This window comes from Lycorma delicatula, chromosome 4 (genome assembly GCF_047948215.1).
Source record: "Lycorma delicatula isolate Av1 chromosome 4, ASM4794821v1, whole genome shotgun sequence".
Lineage (NCBI taxonomy): Eukaryota > Metazoa > Arthropoda > Insecta > Hemiptera > Fulgoridae > Lycorma > Lycorma delicatula.
The window spans coordinates 206,599,643-206,624,591 of NC_134458.1; positions in this window are offsets into that span (position 1 = coordinate 206,599,643).

A 24,949-nucleotide genomic window follows, 5' to 3' on the forward strand; every position below is an offset into this window, starting at 1 on the left:
TTCTTTAATAAAATATAAACGATTATTTATTGTTCAAATAATTTCTTTACAACTTGACAGTATAAAAGTTTAATTATATATTAAAATAAATTTAAGACTTTTTCTACAAATCTGTAAAAAAAAATTGTTTATTTTCATGAAGTTTTAAAAAGAAACTGAATTTATAATCCGTTCCATAGTATTATCTCATTATTTTCAATATATTATTTATTTTTTAACTTTGGTTACACCGTTAAATAAAGAAATTATTACTAAAGAAAATAATTTTGGCATAATTTAAAATAGCATATATTTTGAAATGAAATACTTCGAGAACTATTAATTAGGAGGTCTTCCTATTGTAATATGAATAAAAAATTTACTTTCATTATTTAAATGTAAATGTAAAACTATTTCATTTAAATATATGTTAATTATAAAGCATTATTTTTACATTGTTACATAAAGATCACAGCAATTATGTTTTAAGAGTAGAGGCTAATTCTAAACATAACGGAAACGTTAGAAAAGTTTTACTTAATGTTAGTTCTCATGTAATTTTTTGTTTTGTTATTATTATTTCACATGGATTAGAATAAAACTATTGAAGGTAAAATAAATGATAATTAAATTAAAAATTAAGTTTTTACATTGTAGTTTACAATGAGAAATATATAAATTGATACTTTTTATTATAATAAAAATGAATGAGTTGTAAATTATTATGTAAAACTATGTACAAGGTTGTCAATAAATTAGTTACATTGTTTAAGATGGTAACTAATGAATAAATGTTTGACTATTTCTTAAACATGTAGGTCTAATTGCCTTAACGCAAAAGAAAAGACCAATTACATTTCCTTATTAAGCAAAACCACTAAGAATATACTCTTCTGGGATCGTAAAACATTGTAACTTCCTTAAAAACGCGCTACTAGATGTTTTGTTTGAGGAAAGTCAAATATTTTTCACATTTCCTGATAGTTTTTAGAAATAAATTGATTAAAAACTTATCTCTTTCTATTAAAAAAAAATTGTAAAAAAACATTTAGTTGTACGAATGTCTGTGGAGTATAGAAATATTATCAAATAAATGCAGTGAAGTTTGGTTAATAGGACCATCGGTTATTCGGACCTGCAGTTTCATAGGGCCAGTTTTGTAAAATCAGAAACATAATTGGAATAATTGTTGAAAAAATTACGCCGGTTTACCGGCCCAAAATGCCACTTATACGGCTCGCTAGTTCGTTTGTTTCTTTATTTTACTCGTAAAATAACACAATTTATTAATTATGTAAGTCGTTTATCCATTGTTTAAACGCTGTAACGAGGGAAATAACTTCTTAACCACTAGGAAAAAAAGTTTGTTCGTACTGAACTACATAGTGCGTAATTATTTTAAGTTGCGTGGGAGTGATGGCGAAATAAAAAAGATTCCTCAAAAACTGGACCAAGTTGATGATGATGAAGACGTAACCGAAGTCAAACGTGAATCTAATAAGATGCAAAAAAATTCATTGACGTTTTTTCAGGAGTATTTTATATAAGAAGATAGGAAAGGAAATCCGCTAGCAGAACTGCGAGTCTGTGCTAAATTTGTAGAACGGCAGGTAATAAAAGGGACACGACAGAGCAAACTAGAAGAATCTTTTGAAGTAGTTTAACCATGTAAGAGACATTAAAGAATATATTTTTGTATTTTACTGACCATAAAAAGTACTCATTAGTTTGACTTGAACTCTATTTGTTTATCAAGCTTTGTTTTTTATTTATGATGTGTATGACTACAAAAACAATTTATTAATTTTGTAATTTAATAATGTTGTTTACATAACTTTAATAGTATAATAGAAATAAAATTCCGAAAATAAGATGTTAAAACGCGTTTTCAGTAGTCAGTATGTACTGTACTGTACTTGTGTATATCTCCTAATTTTTCAATAATATCGCTTAGTAAGACCGTATAGTCCCGTTCCCGTAGTGGTCCGATTATCCAGAATTTACTGTACGTAGAAATGTTTTTTGACCGTTTTGATAATGTTTTAAAATCTAATGCTGTTTGCGGGAATTATAAGTACTTAACCTAAATTAATTTTTAATATTCTGGGAAGGTATGCCCTACTTATTTTATACTGAATTTAAGATTCTGTAATTGCTTGCTTTCTATTTTCTATAATTTAATAATTAAAGGTTCAACCTATTCTTGAGAACCGATTAGATAGTTCTCAGTTTATTAATAATTGGAAACATTTTTTATAGAAATTAACAATAAATTTTCAAATGGAAGTTTTGCCCACCGGACTGGTCTAGTGGTTAACTCGTCGTCGCATATCAGTTGTCTAACAACTGATTGTCAAAGTCGAAGATTCTCAGTTTCAAATCTTAGTAAGAGTTAGTTCCATTTATATGGATCTGAATACCGGACAGTGGATACCGGTGTACTTTGGTGGTGGGGGTTCAGTTTACCACACGACTCAGGAATGGTCGGTCTGAGTCTGTACAAGGTGTCACCTCATTTACATGTCATAGATATCATCCTCATCTCATAGGGCCGTGGGGGGGATTGCTTATTGTTCACTAGTACAACAGATTGAGATGTACACATTAGGAAGAAATAAAATAAAAAAAATTAATGAGCGTTTAAAAAAGAGAAAAATTTAGGAAAGATTTATAAAAATGTTTGGGGTTTGTAATTTAAAAGCATGTGTTTTTGTAAGGGTATTAACCCGATTATCATTTTACGATCATTTTATATTTTGATAAGTTAGAAATAAGGATGCTTTAACAAACTATAACCAAATTTTAGCACCAAAAACGATACATCTCTTCATCGGCACACCATCTTTATGTTTTATCCGTTCTGTTTTATTTTTAATTTTTAGTATCATTCTATTAATATATTTTATACTTATTATCGCCGGGTGAATTATTTAAATTAAAATAAATTTAAATAACCTTATTTATGTTCATGAACTGTAAATCCTTTTCTTAATAGTTTCTAAACTACTTGCTTTTAAATTTAAAAGGAAATGAAAACCTTTGTAATTTATTATGATGACCGGGTAAATTTAAACACACACACAGTTTCAATGATGAGAAGGCTAAAAAATTGAATACGTATAGTGTTTAAGTAATTTTTTTTTAAAGTAAAGAATAATAAATGAAATATCATTATTGTTAACGCAGTTGAAATGTACTATTATTAATACTACTAACGGAATTTAAAACTAGTCTTAAAAAAATACTCTTCAGTCTCCACCCAAATCCATTAAAATGTTTTATAGCCCTTTAAAACCAAGAAGAACTAACATACAAGTTCTCATGGCCACTTTATACTACTACTGTAAAAACAAGATAAACAGATGTGCCATCAATTCTGTTGTTGATCTGAACTAGTAAAAATCTCTTTCGCAATACAGAGGGCGTAAATGTTCTGTGGGTGTTGACAAGAGGTTGTTGAAAGTGGAAGGTCCGGGTATACTTGTCTGATAATCTCGCCTACTGTTAATATATTAGCGAATAGGTTTTCTTTGATTTTTCCTTGATTATATTTATATTACAGTTTTTTTAAATTTTATTTTATTAATACGTGTTTTAGAAATTAGTATTTTATATTGTTTACACCTACCTATTACTCGATTAAATTAATGCTGTTTTTTTAAGTAGCATATTTTAAAATTTAAGTAATATTATAATTATTTTCATTCTCAGCCTTGATTTTAGTGTTCAAATAATTTACCAATAAATATTAAGGTTAATTGTAAAATTATATTTAAATAGTTTGCATTCAATTAAATTTCTATAATTAATGGTTAATTATTATTTTTATTATTATAAAAATTTACCTATTATTAAAAATAATAGGGTAATAATAAATTTATTTAAATTTAAATAATAAATTTTTATTAAATATTAAATTTTAACAAAGTAAGAATGAACTGGGAATATAATATTCATCCTGAGAATTATTGGAGTGGTGTAAGCCCAGTAATAGTTTAAAGAGTTTACGTTTTTTTAACTCTACTACGAAAATAATAAATGTTCACGATTATCAATATTTGACGTTTAATCTATATTTAGGTAAGGATTTGAAATCTCGTTTTCGTTCCGTATAATCTTATACGATTTTATTTTTAATAAACGCTAAAATAATTAACAAAAAAACCCAAATGTAATTAATATCTATTTGTTAAAGCTATATTGCCTTCTGATAATTTTTTTGTGGTATTATTAATCTCCTACTGGAAAATTGCATTTCCCTATCCCACGAGCAAGCTTCAAGCTTATGTAGCGATATCATTAAGTCCAAAAAAAAGAAAAAAATTAATAAATTCATACCTTACTTTAAATATATACTTTAAATATAAGTAGTCACTTATATTTACTTATTAAAATGGTTGGATTGTGTCGATTATAATTGAATAAGTAGAATTTACGTAATGTAGAGTATAAAAAACTATAAAGAAATGTTTTATAATTTGCACAAGAATCAAGTTATTATTATTCATAGTAGAAAATGAAAAAAAAAGATAAACTGGAGTAAATGAATGAAAGAAGAATGTTGTTTGTTTCCTTAAAATGTTTAATTTCTCTGAGGAAAAAACACCAAAATTACTTGATAAGAAACTAGAAGTGGAGTAAAAGTTCAATAAAAATTATTAATAATATTATTCCTCGACTATATAATTATTTTATCTGAAAGTAAGGATGAGATAAAAGAAATAATGAATATTGGGGATTCAGCTCGGATAGAAATTTTATTTTAAAGTAAAAGAGAATAAACGAATCTATGAAAGGAAAAAGAAAGGAAAGTGATAAGCTGTTAAATGCAAAATGTTAATAGTACATGATAGACCAGAAATCTACAATTTTAGTGTAGATTTTAGACAAAGTAGACATGACAAAAGCAGATTTAAATAGTCCAGAAAGAGCTACTCACTAAAAACATATCTTATTGTATCAAAAATATATTTAAAAGTAGAAAAAAGTTCTTAAAAATATTCAACTGAATTATTGGACAATGAAACGTGGTCCTAAAATGAGAAAAAAATTAGCATTCAAGATAAGTGAATTTCGTTTTAAAAGGAAGAGTGTTACGGGTTAAAACGGAAATAAAAAACCAAGATTAAAGTATGAAACTAATTTAGGAGTAGAACCTATGAGGAGTTAAAGCTACAAAACCGCTACAAAGTAGGAAGAAATGAATCGTATGACTGAATAGTCGATGAAAGGAAGAAAATTGAGTAAATAATTATAAAGTACCATTTTACAACAAATTTTAACCCAATTTGAATAAATTGTGTAAAAACATATTGATTTTAATCTTACAAAAACATTTTGCAATCTGACGTTTTATAACTGAAAAGATTAGCTAAAAAGTAAGTTTTTTCGGGAGGAGAATGAAATTTCTGATCAAAATTTAGAAAAAAATAATTATCCTGGAATCAAAACCATTTGAAAATTTTACGGACTTCATTATTATTATTATTATTATTATTATTATTTATGTAGTAAAAGCCGGTTTCTGTTGAATGTCTTGAATAAAAATGTATACATATTTAATTATATTCATGATATGTCTTATATACAAATGTGAAAATTTGTTAGTTATTTTTTTGTTTGTTTTTAGCAGCATCACGCGAGAACCGACTGACGGATTGCTTTCAAATTTTTAGAATACATTCGTGTTATCCCATTAAAGGTATCAAACCATACATCGAGACCCTAGCCTCCCTGAGGCCGAAGTTATGAAATAAAGATATTCACTAAATAAACAATCCTTTACTTTTTATATTTCTGTCACCGTGACAACAGAAGTATATTGAAGTAAAATGACTGATTCTTTCTTTAATGAATATCTGTCAAATATTTCATATTTACACTACTATAGTTACTACTATCTGTCTTTGTAATTTAGTTTTTTTTTAAAAGTATCTTTAAAGTCAGTATACGTTCTTCTTCGTCGTTTTCTCTTCTCATTTAATTTCTTGTAGATAAAGTCCCTTTTCATTATTCTTTTTTTTCTTCTTCCTTCCATGTAGTTTCCTCAGTCATTTACATTATGTCCTTTAAAGAGGTATTGAATATTGAATGTAGACGATCAAGAGCCGCTAAGCGTAGCCGAGTTTCACGAGAACAAGAAACCAAAGAAGAAAGACATCAGCGTCTGAAAATTGAACGAACAAATAAATGCGAATGCTTTTCACAACCATGAGGGTAACGAAAGGGTCGGCGGTCCAGCGTCGGCATTAGACGGTCGGGAAGCAAAGCGAACCCTGACCGGCTAGTATCATTATATTTTTAAATACGATACATATTTTCAAATGCTCGTATGCATCATATTTTTAACTTAAACAGATAAATCTCCGATTTATGTAAATTTAAGAATATATTACAGAAAAAAACACAAGAAAAAAACCATCGACATTATAACAGAGCTCAAAATTTTCAATTTTTTAAGAAATTACATTTCTTGAAGTCATACTTTTCTGAAGAAAATAAAAATAAATAAATATCAGTTGTTTATCAACCCTGGACTCATCGACGAATAAAAAATCCTTGAATCCAAACCTGAAATGAAGCTAGCTAAATTGTATTCAACAAAACGTCCTCGACGACATAAACTTTGTATTTAAATAAGTACTAATTATACCGAATTAAACAACCGAAAACTAATCATGCTTTAGTTTAAAGTAGAGATTTTAAGCACGTCTAAGGTAGTAAAATTATAATTAAATATCAATTAAAGCATTCGCACTAATGTTAATATACCACTCTCTAATTTTTTTTAATTTATGATGCTTTCTTGGTAAAGTTATTCTGTGGTTTCGCTTGACCCTTCCTAACAATTTTTGGGTAATTCCTTTATTTTATCCGTGGAATAATAGTACAGTTATACACGTACGAATTTCTGATTTAATCTGTCGAGTTCATAATTTCGTAACGATCTGAATGAAATATTTATTTATTTATTTATTTTATACGATATTATATTTAACATAAGGCCCAAAAACTACATTTGAATTGAGATTAAAACTCTGTCGTCTTTAATAACTTTAAGATATTTTTACATATATTTGTAAGGTATACCTCCTTTTTTTAAGAAGATTTACAGATAAGAAAAAATTAATGTTTTAAAAGGTATTTCAGGTTGATCTTAATTATAACTTTAACTGACAACAATGCAGGATACCAATCACTTTTTTATATTTCGTCAAGTACGTGATTTTTCAACAAGCTTCTGCTTTTTTATTTCTTTACTTGAAACCGTTACACTTGACGGATAAATAATATGGAGTGACTACAGTACATTATTATGTACACTTGAAACGTTGCAACTAACTGATGTCAAGGTTTTTACGGTACCTCAATTTTTTTTCTGTTTGAGAGTAACGTTAAACCGTAGCAGTTTAATAGCAAAGAAGGAATTCCATTTTATAATGTAATTTCATGAAATTTTTTATAGGTTTAACTGGTGATTTATAATTAATTATATTTATTCCGTGTCACGTAAAGATTCTTTAATAATTTTTGTTATGCAGTATTCTTATTATTATTATTATTATTATTATTATTATTACAATTAAATATATATATTTGTATTTTGTTGTAATAATCTTGTAATAAATACATAATTATTTCATATTTATAAATATATCATTTGAAAGATAGTGATTTGAAATTATTTCAAAGAATCTTGTGATTTATATTCGTACGTAACTACTTTCACGTAACTGCATTGTTAAATTTAATCTTTTTCAAAAATTATTAAACTGTAAATGTAATATATTTTGTTGATCAATCCCTTTATTATTACGAATGAGTGTATATTTTACACTTTCAATAACGTATTTTTCAAATACTTTAATGAAAATATCATGTCACACTAAAATAGATACGATTCTAAGTTTTTTTCGGAATATTCTTTAATACAATATTTATTAATATAATTAATATAATTTTTTTTTTTGATAATTATACTACTTGGTCTTCAGATATCGTTTTTATCCGAAAAAATCACGTACGAAAATTGTTTTAAACAGATTTCGTACCTTGAATTGATCGAATAAATGATTTTCTTTTCTCGCAAAATACGAGTTATTTACATCGAGCTTTAAAATTTGAAATTTAAAGTTATATCCAAAAGGATTTTTACATTTTAATATTTTTTCTTGTCGTTTCTCTTAAGATAAGTTTAATTATTAAAGCTAAAAGATATAACAAAAACGAGAAAGAAATTATGTATTCCTTAGGATTACCTGAGTAGGAAATACCAGCATATATTTGTTACAAGAAAAAGATTATTCTGTGTACAGCACACAATAATGAAATAATAAAATTTAATGGATTCTTATTTAATTTCTATTGCATTTCATAACCGTACTAATACATTATTGTCTTGTACCAACAACCGTATAGCATAGTGGTTAAGCTTCGATTTATAATTAAATTTTGCCCTCATTATGATGCAGAATAAAACAAAAGTGTAATTTGAGAGTAAGTAATCAGATTATCGCTAGATTATAGATAAGTAAATATTTTTATAAAAAAAATTAAATTAGATGTCGGGTGAGACTAGACTACGTGTAAGAAACATAATTTAATATCATCACTATCCTATAACAATTTTCTTTAATCCGCTCCTAAAAACACCTACTCGCTTAACGTGCCTTATATAAGGGAACACTGTACCGAATATACGGGGAGCCACAAACCTAGAATCTGTGGAATATTTCTTTATGGATTCTTGGAGGATCGATCTTAAATTATGATTACTTATGTGTAGTTATGTGGGTATTGGCCAATTTTGATATGAAATGTTTTGAGAACTTTACAAACTCTTTTATTAAATACATTTTTAGAGAATAATCCACCAATAAATTTCTTCAGTTAGAGGGAAATTGATTTTCATTTCAAATTTAAAAAAAGATTACGAAACATTTTTAAAACTATATTTCTTTTAATACATTTTATTGATTGAATTTTTTTGTCTAAATGCGTCCTCAGAAAATAAATCGTATAAAAAAACGAATCGGTTTTGCCTAAAATAAGGCAAGATCATGTTTTTCTTTTATAATTATTAAAAAAACTTCCAAGGAAAGTTAGTTTCATATTATCTTAGTTTTTGTGGAGATATTTCTCTAAAAATTCAGTTTATAAAATAAAAAAAGCTGTTAAAGGAAACAATAATGGTTTTATCGTTTGTCTTAATATTTATTATTTTTATTTATGTAAGCCATATCTTGAGAGACTAACTAACAGAAAAAATATATATTTCATTTACTGAGAGTATATCTGGACGGATATTAATCGTGAACAACGATAAGATAATAAATCGGGTGGAAAAACATTGGAGGTATTTGAAAAGTGAGCCTGAAGAAGATTGGAGAAGGTAAAGTGAACAGATGAAATTAAGAAAGATGAATTAATGAGGATAAATGGAAATAGAAGGTAAATCAGAATAATGTTGAATAAGAAAGCTGGTACTTATCTTTAGAGGGAAAGGGTTGATTACAGAATTAGAAGGGTTAGTAGAAGATGTATTAAAGAGAGGCCGGGAAAGAGTAAAAATGTTATTTAAAAGAAAATGGGATTTATAAGGAACTTAAAAAGTTTTGCTGGATCTAGAAGAAAATGAGGACGGAGATGCAAAAAATTTATCTAAGGGTATATGCCTGATTATAACAATGATTTCAGTCTTTGCGTAATTTGCAGGACACCGGTGTACTTTGGTGGTTGGGGTTCAGTTAACTACTCATATCAGGAATTATCGACCTGAATCTGTACAAGAATACACCTCATTTACATGTCACACATATCATCCTCATCTCATCGGGGTGTGAGTGGGGTTGCTTATTGTTCACTAGTTAAACTAATTGCAACATACACATTAGGAAAGTAAATAAATGAAAAGCTAAAATTTAAGTAAGTTGTCTTTGCTATCAAGTACTACGTATTATTTTTTACTTCAGACTTTTATTTCAAAGAAGCTATTTTTCATACGTTAAAAAAAGTATTTCACCTAAATTTTTTTCCTTCTAGTAGTTGAGGTTATGTCAATCTTTTAATATTTATTTCTTTTCGCCTATTAATGGACGCTTTTTCTTTTTTAAATTGTAGATAATCTCAAAGGCTGTAGTGTAGACTAAATATTAAGTACTTTTTACCTTTAGTAACAGGTGTGTAGTTTATTTGTTATTTTTGTAAAGCTTATTATACGTATATAAATAAATAATTTTATAAAAAAAGAGCCATTACAAAATATCGCTTAAAAGTTTTATGAATTTTTGGTGTTAAGGTAATTGTAGAATAATTATCTATAAGTTTGGGATTGTTTTGATATGAAATTCATTTCTTTTTGTATCTGGTTATCTGGTAAGTTGATTTAATCGAGAATTTCTTTTTGTTAATTTATTTATTTTTTTCATTTTGAAATTTTTGTTATAAGGGACTTATTTAGACTTAATACTCCTATTTTGTTTTGAGGTTTTCCGTTAATAACACGTTAAATAATAATATATTTCTTATTATAAATACAAAGCTGGGATTAGAATTCAGTTAAATCATTAATATTTTTTTATTAAAAAACAGTTTTGGTGTATAAAAACTTTTTGAATCAGAAGTAATTAATTATTTATTACATATATTTATCACTTGTATAAATTTAAAAAAAAATAATTTTCTTTCTTTCCTTACACAATATTTTATTAGAATCTTTACAGAACTATTAATTTACGTAGAATTTAATTTCAAGACCTGCTGAATAATTTAAAGCTTAATCTTTGTTAATTTATTTTATTTTAAAATAAGGTATTTAAATGGATCAAACAATGCAATATCTTACTTGTATTAAGCGTATCATTTTACACAATTTCTTTAAAGGTCAGTAGACAAAAATACAAGTTTAACTTGTTATTATCAAGGCGATATAGAACAACTATTAAAACAATTAATTTTCTTGCTACAAGCAACCTTATTGTCATTAACGGCATATAGTTTAAAAAAATAAAAATAAAAAAGAGAAACTAACGCAACTATGGTATTCATATCCGGTTTTACACGTAAGATAACAGTGAATAATTATTTCATTAATAAATATGCGGTATTAATATATCAATTAATTCACAATAAAAATTATTGTGATAATAAAAGTTTAATTAAAAAATGTTTATTTAATCTATTTAACAACTATTATAAATAAATAAAATGATTTGCTAGTAATAAAAATTACAGCACCTGAAAAAGAAAACCTTGATTTTCTTTTTTTTAATAATATAAATAATATTAAAATTATAACACACTTTAACCGTCAAGATAAGATTATAATTTCTTTCAATGATGGGAGTTGGAACTAAAATGGAACTACCCTGCAGTCTAGTACAACTAGTAATTGAATCTTGAAATATGTTTTTTTATATTATATACATTTTTTAGGCAGATAAGAGACTCTAAATTTAAGTTTTCATTCTTTATAATAGAATATATAAAACAAATAAAATTTAATTATAAACTTGTTTTTTTTTTGCTTAAAAGGTTTTTTATTTTAGTTAAAAAAAAAAGTTGTTAATAGAGAGTTGAATTTCAGTTAGATTTTTTTACCGACTTTTAAAGTACTCGGAGTTGTTTAGAGTTCTTCAGTTAAAGTCATCATAAAGATCTTCTTCAGTTCGGAGAACTATCGGCTTATTTTATTTTCTGTGAAACTGACAGTTATAAAAAAAGTATTATCCTCAAATCACTAAAAGCTAAATAACGGTACAGTTGAATAAAAAAGGATTAAATTGATTTCCATAAAATAATCAAGATGGAAATATAAGAGGTCGTTTTTTCTAGAAAGATTAATTTTTCGCGTGGTTTGGGGCCCTCCTCGATCTTTGAGGCTTTCTCCTCATTGGTTATTGTGTTATTGCATTGTAGTGACTGACGGTTTTCTTTAATGAAAAATTTTATTGTAATTCAATATGTTTGATGAATAAAAATCAATATTCAAAACTGAACGTGCATTATTTAGAGTTGACATTAACAAATGTTTTTAGATGCTTAAAAAACGCATTCATATTTGTATTTAGTTGATGAAAAGACGTGAAGAAAGAATAGACAGTTAACAGTTTATGCGAACACAGGATTTTTGATGGAGAATTTGCGAAGAAGATTCCGTTTCTATGTTCATAGGAAATGCATGCGACTGGCATAACTACCTTTCAGTGGTAGAGTACATTCAAAATCGGGTGTGATTTCATAGAGTTTTGGAATGGTGGTTATGACCTGCGTTCAAACCGGTGTTTGTGAGAATTCTGCCGATCTACGGTTAGGATTAGTATTTGAATTAGAAATAAACGCCGGATACATTACAAGTATTGGGAAATAATGGATTTGTTTGTTTGTTTCTACTATTGCAGGTATCATATGGAAATGTCTTTGATGTCATTAGTATACTATTTCCAGTTCAACTAATTAGATGGCACTTTATTTCAGTTATGTATCTAATTGTAATTTCATTTTGGAAATTTTAACCGATGTTTCTCTTCCACATAATAAATACGGATCGGTTCTACTATCGAGAACAATATCGGGTAATTCATCAGGAATAATTCTAGAATAAGAAAATATAATTTCCAGCTCTGTCACTTTTTTAATTATTTATTTTTACAGCAATACTTATCTGTTCATAAAAATTAATATTAACACCAATTTTTAGCATAATCATCCTCTCGAATGTCTAGACACAAAATTATTTCATTATCCTATTCGTTTTCATGTCGCCTCATATCGTGTTTCTTTTTATAATGTCATCTTTTCAGTAGTGTATTTTACGTAAACGAGCTGAATGCACGGTCAAAACTCTTAGCAGATTACTCGGTAATATGACAGGATCCAGAACTGCGAAGCGTAAGATTTACGCTCACGTAGTTAATTCCATCTTACTTTACGGTATACAAGTCTGGGAAAGAGCTCTGCGTGCCGACAAGAACAGAAGAGCCCTTGAAGGAATTCAACGGCGCATGGGCTTAAGAGTGATATGCGCATATTCTTCAGTCTCCACCGAGTCAGTACTCGTAATTGCAGGAGTTCCTCCGCTGAAACAACTGGCGGAGATGCGAGTGAATATAGCACGTGGACAACCTTCTAAAGAAGCATATGAAGAGATGCTGCGTAATTGGCAACATCGTTGGGATGTAGCCAACACGGGACGATGGACACATCGTTTGATACCTTTGATCCGACTATGGATAGAAAGGAAGTTCGGGGACATAAATTACTGGATAACGCAATTTTTTACAGGCCATGGGTCGTTCAGGTCCTATTTATGTGCAAGACTAAGGGTAGATAACAACAACTGTCCTTACTGTGGGGCATATGATTCCCCTGAACATGTAGTATTTGAATGTAACCGTTGGACTGAAAGCAGGCAATCCTGTGTAAGACGTATAGGGCCATTATCTACGGATAATGTGGTGGATAAAATGCTACTTAGCGAGGATAACTTTAATGTGATCTCGTCGTTTATAACCGCAGTTATAAAGAAGGAAGATGAGGAAGCTCGTCAAGAAGAAACCGCTCGCTGATGACGGCTTGTCGTAGGTGGAATTTCCGTTTGTCAATATTTGAGAGAATGGGCAATATTGAGATATAGCTTTGAGTGTGGTTTACACAAAAAAAAAAAAAAAAATTTATAAAATATGTATAAAAATGTATTAATATACTGAAAACTTACAAGAGGAAATTGTTTGTTGTTGAGGGGAAGCTGATGATGGAGCTCTGGTTTGTAGGTTTTATCGGATAAGTGGTGAAGGAACTTATAAATTCATAAACTTTGTGTTTCTTATATTATAAGTTTATAAAAATTTGTTAAAAGATACTGAAAACTGTCATAAGGTAACTGTTTGTTGTTGACGGGTAATTTAAGGTGGTGCTCTTGCTCGATTGTGATGACGGACAGCCGAAGGTGGAGCTCATGCTCGTTCGTGCTTGCGTGGATGGGCAGAGAGGTGAAGAAACCTGAGGACTCCGTGGCTTAAGTTTTAAACTAATTGGATGGGTTGGTATGATATCATATGAAAAAAAAGAGAGAGATTAAAGAATAGGGGTGACTGTTGCTGAGAGAACAAGGGTGGTGGACTCTCAGTAATCAGTGTATGATGAATATCTATAAAAGAAATAAAAGAGCTAACCGGTGAACTGACCTGCCGTGCCGGACATACAGCCGGCGGGCGGGGTGGTGAGCTAGAGTAAAGGACACTCCTCTGGCGCGAGTCAAACTTGATTGTAGATCCGTTCCAGAGGAGTAGGTGGGAATATAAAAAAAAAGTAGTGTATTTTATATGCCACCAATTTATAAATCTTATTTTGGTTTTAAATAAATTCATCCACTTTACATGTCTGAACAGTTTTGAAATCTGGTTAAACCAAAGATTTCTATGTCCAATTGAAATGAGTTTTTCCGTTTTCCTCAACTAAAATCCTGATTTGTATAAAAAAAAGAAGATGTATGATAAACGGTCTATCTTCGTAGCGGAGTTGTAGTGTGTCGGTCTTTCAGCCGGAGGTCCCGAGTTTGAAACCAGTTAAGGCATGACATTTTTCATACACTAAAACTTCTGTTTTCATAATCCGACCTATAAGATTTTTCATAAGCTTCTGTAGTGTAGTACGGAAATAGGCATACGGCGCAAAAATTCAAGATGGCTCATCTTGGATTGTGACGTCAGTGGCGCCGTAGCCCGTTAGTGTTGCCAACATGGTTTTTTTGTGTCAGTGTTGTCAACCTGGTTATATATATGTATTAAATTATTGAAGTAATATTTCAAAGGTTGGCAGCAAGTAGTACGGAAATGGGCATACGGGCGCCAAATCCAAGATGGCACTGTCCGCCATCTTGGCGAGAATTTCCCATTCTCCTTTTTACCCCGTGGGAATTTCCCTTTTCCCTTTTTTTATTGAGTGAAAAATGTATATAAGTTGCGCGCGAGAGAAAAATGAAATATATTATGTGTGTGTGAGTGAATAAAAATTTAGACGTACCTCGAGGATGATCCTGGTCGTTGTGGCTATTGCACCGGGAAGCGTTACCCACCACTCCAGAACCCCGATGTGGCTCGTGCGTCAGGAGGCGGCTGCTGCGTGTGTGTTTGCGTGCGTGCGTTGACGGAGCGACGCGAAGATGTTTACCGTGCGGCTGGCGGCGCTCGACTGAAGAATCGACCGACCGACGCGGTCCGAGGTTGGCGCAGCGTTTCGCGTCAAAAGTCCACACTCCGTCGCAACCCATCGCGGCGTTGGAATTCGAGTCGGCCCATTCGCACTGGAGTGGAAATAAGAATTCTAAGAAAACCTTAATCAACTGTTTTTTTTTATTTTGTCAACGGTTAAGACCGTATCTACCGAGAAAAACTCACCAAGTCAGTTGTAACCGGTTAAATCCAGTTTTGTTTAGGGGGTATAAGTAAGCGGTAAACCTCTTACCATATACACCAACGACTATCTATAGTTTGATCTTGAAGACACACACACGTCACTACCAATAGGACCACAACCCAAACCACCACACCAAAGTGTCACATCCAAACCGCTGTTGAAGCTACGTGCCTGGAGTCAGTTACGAGTAACCTTGACCATTTCTGAACAGTGTTTATCGTGTAATTCTAAGAAACGACTACACATTTTCTCAGCAGTTTAATAGCGTAAGTAACCTGAAACGGCATATCATGTTACAAAGTGTTTATCTTGTAATTCTAAGAAACGACTACGCATTCTCAGCAGTTTAATAGCGTAAGTAACCTGAAACGGCATATCCAGTTGCAAAGTGCATCAAATAATACCATGTCTTATAACTTAATTTTAAACCTTCAGTGACACTACCACCACCACCGTTGTCGTCTTGTTCATCTTTTACACCGTAATAAGTTAGCTTCATTGAATGACGTCGTACAACGGTCATTTCGTCTTCCGTAAATTTGTTTGTATAGCTCCTTAGTAATAATAGCTGAAAACAATACGATTCGTTGTAAGAATAGGAAGAATCGGTGTCGTATAAAATGACACAAATGCGAACCTCACCGTATGATGTCTATATCTTTCCCATGTCCAATAATACATAGTCAATACCGATATGATGATCGGTTAACCTCTTCAATGGTAACCGTTTGAGAAAACAGTCTTGATCATTGAAAACTTTCATAAATGATAAGGCGTCCATCATCACACTGGCAGAGCTCACGCACGAATGATCGTCCTCAGTGTAAATACTTGTGTCATCTACCTTTCCGCCACCACCACCACTCCTTTCGGTAAATGTTTTAGAAAATAACAGGTAGAGTTCATTTTCATCGATAACTCGGCAAGCTAACTACGATGACGACGACGTTGGGGTTTCCCATGGTTATTAATATTTGTTTTTGCGTAATAGCAATTTAACTTTCATCATGTATCCAATAACAAATTCGCAGGAGCATAGGTATTCGGGTAACCCTCGACCACAATAGTCAAATCTATAACGCTTGATTGCATGACCGATATATTTGTCATCATCATCATCACAGTGTTCGACAAGCATCATAAAAAAATGTTTACACATGTATCGTGTAACCGATTTCAATTCGGTAAACGTCTTTCCGATAATCATTACTATAAATCCGATAACCTTATGCACAGAATCAATACGACTTTGTCCAACGTGCGATTCGTCTTTGCGATTCTATCGTCCAACTTGTTTAACTTTTTATTCAAAAACTTACGGATATCACACTCGCTCACAACAATCCAATCGATGATGCCCGGTACCTCGCATTCGATATCCTCCACGTTAATCCCGTATGGTAAACCAAATAGTAATGTATTTGGTAAAGTATCGGTAACCGTGATTATTGATGTTGTGAACAGTACGTCGTGTTTATTCTTTATGAGTTAGGTCCGCTATCGGTCCGCCTGATAAGAAAGACACCAACCACGTGGACACTTCCGTCATCTCGCCTTGAATGAAGGTCTGTTGCACAACCGTCTTACCGTCAATGTTGACAACCGTGAGGATAGGGTATGTTGACAACCGTCAACATACCCTATCCTCACCACCACCCGCAACACCACAACCAATACGACGTCTACACATACCGTCATTATCTATCTTCAAAATATCGAGACATTCTTGCAACCGACTGTGAATTTCATCATACGTCGCGTTATACGTGAACGTCACTCTAACCCTATTGAAACGATCTAAATCAATAGTCGTACTCAAAGCGTGCGGGAACGTTGCGTTTACAATTTTAATCAGATGTTGCTACGTTCTTACACGACGATAGGAGAAATTACGAACTAACCACACCGATGCGGCTGTATCAACATCCATCTTGCAACTGTACCTATTTACCAGGTTCATTTACACAACAGCCTGGAGGTAGCAACCGCGGCGCGTTGAGATTTTTTCACATGAGTAAAATCTCTCCCCTAGAGGCCTTCTATAAAACACTCGAACTGGTTTTTATATCGTTTTTTAAATTTTATTTTATTTTTTTTCTTGCGAATGATTGTATGTGATCCACAAAACAAGCATAAATAATATTCTCGGCATTAAGCCAATATGGAAGGCTACAACTATAATTGCGACCTCTAACCAAAGATGTGGTTTCGTCAACGTCTTGCAGCAGACTGAGCTCTACAGCGGCAGCCCTCATCGCGGTACGATACTCTAATGACAGCGGGATGTTTTGCTTGATGCAATTCCTATATTATGGTAAATTATACGAGTTAATCGGTTCGTTGCCCCAACATCATCTTATGCACAAATCGTTGAAGGAATAGTAAAAACCGTTCTTGACCAATTCTTCTTTGTTGTTTACGTTTGTATTTTCAAACGATATCAAACGATCCGCTTCTCTGATCAGATCCAACGGCTTTTTACACAATTTCAACAATTCCATGTAGAAACATCCGGTTTGTAACGCACATTTTCCGCTTGGATGTAGTTTATGGTACGGACAGGTTACGATGTAATTCGAATTCGGCTTTGGTGCGTCCTCTTGTATCATTCGAACATCGTTATGATATCGACGCAAAAATTCAGATTTCTCCAACCCCTTTGTGTATATTGTAGAGAATTGTGAACAAAGTTTCTTCATAACATCATCGCTGTATACAACGTCACCGTACTCCCAATCTATTCTGTGAAAGTTTCTTTCTAACCAAGCGGCCATCCGCCAGTATTTCGATTTTAATTCAGCGCGCGGGTACGGTGAACGAAAATGTATTATCATGTAGCATCCGCTGTCACTGACAACAGCGAGTTCTTTAACTATAAACTCATCTCGGTTGCCGAGGAAGCCGTAAGACACGATAACTCCTTCCATGACCGTTGCTCAACTGCGAATGCGATGTCAAAGATACCTTCTTAGTCCCCTTTATTATATCGCCGTAGACGTGATGGTTTTCTTTTACAAATCCATCATAGTCATCATCATCATCATTATGTACATGTAACGTTATGTTAACATAGTAACATTAGTTATCATCATTATGTACATGTAATGTTACATGTAACGTTAACATAACGTTAACGTTATGTTAACATAGTAATATTAGTTATCATCATCATCATTATGTACATGTAACGTTATATTAACACTAACATACATCTTAGTTAGTTTCTTTCTTCATTCCGTCACTGTGCTTGACTTGAACGCATACTACACGTATCGTCGTCGTTATTGTTGTCATCACCATATACTCGAATATGTCGCAAATATTTATCAGAAGATTAATGCAAAGACCTCACCAAGCCAACTCACTCAGGTAACAAGTGTTGGTGAATTATCGAGAAGAAATACTACATGAATATGACAATGAATCGATGGACTACTAAATACGGTGCTTGTATTATGTGCACCCGTCAGCGTGAGGGTGATGATGAACAAGGTAGTTTTTCTACCAAAGCGGTTAGCCGATCGTCTACAACGATGAGATTGACCAGCTGGTGGCAAACAAGACAAAATTAATATTTAAGGGATTGTAGGGAAAACCCACAATTTCGTTTTCGAATAGGTATTTAATTCAAAAGGAGAAGACGATAGAGGTATAGGAAAATAGTCCTTTTCAGGACTACAACAACAACACATAACACGTACAACATCAATTTCAACGCACATTCTATTTGTTTACACAAAACTAAAAACACTTACAGCAAATATGTATTAATTATTGTTTTATTTAAAATTATAGTTTTTACAATTGCTATATATAGTGGTTCCAAGGCCCGTTACATGATCTGGTAATAGATTTATCTACTATCAGGTTATGTGACAAATGGTAAGGAGAGTTTTTAATAAATTAGTTTTTTCGGGGAATACACAATGTTTAAAAATAGAGAATTTTTTGATTTCTCTGAATTTCTGTTCAGAAATGTTCAAGGTTGCTCGTAACTGATACATAACAGAGAACATTTCTTCTTTCTGCTCAGAATTTCCGATCACGTACTTGTCTCTGGAATACTCCTGTATGACTCTCCTTAGGTACGGCGGGATTTGCCTGTTCCGTAACTCGCGAAATATTACTTGCCGCGGAACTCCGTTAAAGGCATTTCGAATATCCAAGAAGATAACTGCCCCAATTCTCCTGGTCCGCCATGTCCCTGCAACCGCAGGCCTCACAATGTTAAGAACTCTCCCCACGGCTTCTGTTGCAGAGTGTCCAACTTGGAAGCCATACTGATCCGCATGCAGCTCTCCAGAGGCCTCCACTCCTTCATTTAATTTCCGCAGGGGCATACTCTCCAATTATATGACGAAGCAGTCCAATAGGCATAACGGTCTATAAGCCGACGAAGCACTCAGACGTTCTACCTGCTTCCGCAGCATAACCAACCTCGCACCGTTCCACCCGTCAGCCATCCACTTGTTGTTGATAACTGCGTTCATGGCTTGTAAGACCTTGTTCGGCACGGTCTCTATTGTGATCTTCACAACCTCAGGAGGGATCCCGTCCGGTTCCGGATTCTTGCCACCCTTAATACCTCTGGCAGCAGCAGCATTCAAATCATTGAGTGTGAATGGGACGACTTCCTCCGCCACCACTTCATCTCTGTAGGTGTCACTGCCTCGTGGAAACAGTTCTCTTACACTTTTAACCAACTTGCACTTTCAATTGTAACCTAACCTAATTTAATCTACCCTTATCTAATCTATCCAGCAAAGGTAAGTTATTAGTGATAAAGCTAAAATAATAATAGATAGCTTCCTTCACAGTAACTATACAATATCGCGGGTGGTCTTATTTTATAATCAGCTTTCTATTAACTTAAGCAATCTCATATAACAAATCAAATTTTTCTTTAAAAAACTGTAGGAAAAATGTTTGATTACTTTTTAATAATACTCCTATTTTATACCGGTCTGAAATACCTCAAAAAGTTAAAAAAAAGAAGTGACTATTGACATGTTAATATCTAATATTTTACAATGTTCCTCATAAATTTGGCGTTGTCCACTTTGTAGTAAAATTGGAGAACTATTTGATCAACGTTTTTCTCTTTTTATACCGTTTTTCGAGAATAACCAGATATCTAATCTGACATTTGTAAATTTGACATCTTGTGTACTTCCATTATTTTATAACAAAATAAAACAGCTATATAAGTTTCCTGTGAAATATTTCAGTGAGAAAGCTGTCTTGTACATATAGAAATCTTTTAATATTAATTACTGAATTTAATTAAAAATGTTTAACATTTGATTAATTAACTGGAAACATTCATTCCTTAAAGATCTTCAGTATTCATTTACTTCTATAATCATAATAATTCTTACAAGTAGAGTAATTGTGTTTTTTATAGACAATTAATTAGTTTGACTTAAATCAATGAGAAGCTCTGATCAATTGATTGATTGAATAAAAACAAAATCTATTGTTCTGATCTCATTCCAATTTAATTGAGGTTTAAGGTAATATTAAAAACAAAGAATCACTTTAAAAAAGAATGTTGCTTGTTAACACTTACAAAATTCTTTTTATTATTGATTACTAATTGTTAACTATGTTAATAAATATTTTGTACGTCTTTTTCTGGGATGACTTTTTTTTACATGTATCTCTTTTTAAATTTTCTTAAATAAGATTTAATTTAATCAGTTACGATAATTTTTAATATGGAGTTATGACAATTCTTTAATTCCAATTAAAATGATTAAAATTACGTGAAATCTATCTGTTTACTTTTTTAAATTATAAAATTAAGAGAATGGAATAATCTACGTTTCAAATTTTCAATACAGCATTTTATCTGATATAAAATTCTGAAATTTGTTTTCTATTTGTACAAATGTATAAACATTTTCCTTAGTAACAAAATTCTCCCACGTCTCGGCTGTAGACGGAAGATATGAAATTCTAATTCTTTACAAATATATGAAATAAATGTGTAGATAAAAACCTTCAGGTTTAAAATACGTTCAAAACTTAGCTCAATAATTATATCGGAATTTTTAATTAAAAAAACAGTCTGACAAGAAGTCACGGAAATTCACACGGCACCGACAAAACCTGATACCAACAAAGGTTCCACTTAAACGTTATAGCCAATTTAATAAAAAATGTTTCGGGTGTTTCATAATTAAACTTTTTGCAGATTAATTTGCCAGATTGGAAAATGTTCCTCTGATAAACAAGAAGTTTTTATAGCATGATGGGGCAATTCCATACTTTTTTCAGCAGTTAAACAACACTGAAATGCGACTTTTTTAAGCAAATGAATAAGAAGTGGTGGACTTCTTCTCAACTGACTTCCAAGGTTGCCTGACTTTTATACTCTGTGCGGCCACTTGAAATCTAGTATATGAACAAAAGTGAAATACAAGAGAAGAGTGGGTTATTAGAATTCTCAGTACGGTTCAAATAATACAAAACAACCCTATTGAAATACGGAAAACCACAAAAAACTATAGCCATTATATATAAAAAATGTTCAGTAACAACTTTAGACTTTTCACAGTATTACAATTTTTCAATTTCAGTGTAGGTTAAATAATATTCTAAATCGGATAAAAAAAAAAAAAAAAAAAAATATTAGCCTCACTCTATAAATCTCGGTTTTATACGCCTCATCAGTATTACCTAATCGTGCATTACCGGCTGATGAGTAGAACAGCTTTTGGGTTGATAAATTCTAAATATTAACATTTATATTTAGAATATTATACTTGTATTTAAATATTAATATTAATTAAAATATTTATTATTTATATATATATATATATATAAATGAATATTGATTTTATAGATGTTAAAATCGACGTACTTTTGGATGCATACCCATATTAATATTTTACTAACCTAATGAAATATTAACATTATGTATTTATGTATACCTGGCTACTACAAAGCAGAATAATTACAACCGCTTCTTCGAATGACAATTACCATTTTTTTACTTATTCTTTTACATAAATGATTGTAGTATTAAAACATAATGTTGATTGTTCATAATTATTTAGTACATTCGTAAGCAAATTAGCGAGGTATTGCGTGAAAACTTTAACAAGTGTTGTACATCACATTTACTTTGAAAAATAGTAAAGTTTTGTGATGAATAACCACTGTTACTAGCAATTATGTGTAATTTTTGTTCAGTATTAAATAATTTTGAATGTAATTGTTCTTCTTCTTCGATGGGTATTTTTAAGGATAGCCAATAAAAAAAAAATTGGTGCCATTAAATTCAGTTTGAAGCTTTGTGAGTTACCTGTGTTGTTTTGTTTAATGTATCATTAGGTAGCCTCTATCCTACGTAACTGGTTAATAATAATGCAGAGAAAAACAGTAGAAGAAATGGTGAGACAATTATACTTTGACCTTATTGCTTTTTATTTATTTTTTGTTAATGAAAGGAGAAACATAAAAAAAAAAAGTTAAGGCTACCCTGACACTCCAGGGAAAATAAAAATTTTAAGATTCGTTTACGATATTGTTCTTTGTCTTGAAATTAGGAGTGATTTGAACGTAATAAGTTTGTAGCTTTTTTGATCATCAGTCTGTTGACTGGTTTGATGCTAATCTTCATTTATTTCTATTCTGTCCTAATATTTTAACCTTAACATATTACTACTTCGTATATCCTCAATTTCTCTGTTTTACGTATTAATCTTTTGTTTTTTCTAGTTTTTATAATCGACATATCCCTCTAAAATCAGATTAACTTAATCTGGCAGTCTTTAAATATAGCAGAACAGGCTAATTTGTGTCCTTATGTAGCATAAATTTCTCTTCTCTCCAGTTCTTTTTGTTTTTCCCATGGTTCATGTTTCCATAAGTTAAAACAATATACCTCACACAAATATTTACAAGAAACTATATATCATTCTTTGAACTGCGGTATTCTGTACCAGTTTCCTTCCTTTTTTTCATAAAGATTTTCCTTTGTCATGCCAATCTGCTTTTGATATCTAGATTACTTCATCGGTCCTTTGATTTTTATTTTACAAAATATTGAGCTCTTTCTTTATATAATTCCTCAATGTCTTTATTTGTCTTTGAAACTCAATAACTATATTTTACCCTTAATACTTTCCTTAGTATAATTATACTTAATAACAACTCAGTATACTGTCAAAGAGATAGGTATGCTAATTGGGTTAAATTTTTCATATCAGGATTTTTGAAAATCTTGACGTTCACGACTCCTTCAAACCAAAAACCACAATATTAACATCAAACAATTCCGGAAGAAATTAGGTACATACGTATCTATGTATATTGTACTCTTTTTTTTTGCTTGATATCTTCAAGAAAAAACACTACATAAAGGCAGATTTTTTCGTCGTCGGAGTGAAAACATATTTAGGAACCATGTGGTCTCAAACCACATGGTAGTCTGAGACTTACCCTTGCGGGCTGCCTACCCACAAAAACCCCTCCCTCTCTAAAACATGTGGTGCCGGGTCTACCTTATGATATTAGCACCCCATGTGTCTTTTGTCCGCCGTACCACCACTGCTGGCCACACGCCTCAAATTCACGGGGTCCTGCGGGTTTTTTTTACTATGTACTTGAGGCCGTACGTTTTTTTCTATTTAACCTCCGGAACCACCGTAAGGTATTACTTCAGAGGATGAATGAGGCTAATATATATGAATGTAAATGAAGTATAGTCTTCTACAGTCTCAGGTTAACCGTTCCTGAGACGTGTGGTTAATTGAAACCCAACCATCAAAGAACACCGGTATCAACGATCTAGTATTGAAATACGTATAAAAGGATTTAGTAAAAGAAAGCCTTTACTACAATTAGAACTCTCGACTTCGAAATCAGCTGATTTGTAATGACGAGTTCACCACTAACCAACCCGTTGGTTTTGGAGGCCGTACTTGCTTAATTTGAACTCTCCAAGGGAGGCTCAGAGAGAATTATATATATCTGTGGACATCTCCTGCCACCTTTACTAGTATTCGTAACCAAAATAGTGGACACCACGTAGCAGAGTCTGCAATGATGTGTTTTTGAGTAAGGACGCCAAATTCTCTTCGACATGCCTCCCTATGCTGCAGGAACCAATTATGGACGAACAGTGTGTGTTCTGCGGAGCTTCAGACCCGCAATAGTCATATTCTGCGGTGGGTCTAAGCATCCGCGCGCTTAGCGGACGCTTAGACCCTTGAAACGCCCGTGTACCTCGGTCGGTAAGGAACCGGGAAACCGGTAAGGAACTGGGACATTCATACCCCAGTTCACCGTGCTTTCAGTATGTTCATCTCTGAAGGTCATGGATCAGTCTATCATTTGCCTTTCGTCGACCGATTCCGTGATATCTTTGGACTGGGTGAACTGATTTGGATGAAATTTGGCAAGGTAATTTGGTACTTACGTATTAGTCCGTTGACCAATAAACTGTAAACTTTTGGATTATTGTTAATATCACCCGATATAATCACTGTATTACCATTTTTATAACCATATATATTTATTTATTTTATAAATATAATTTAATCAAACT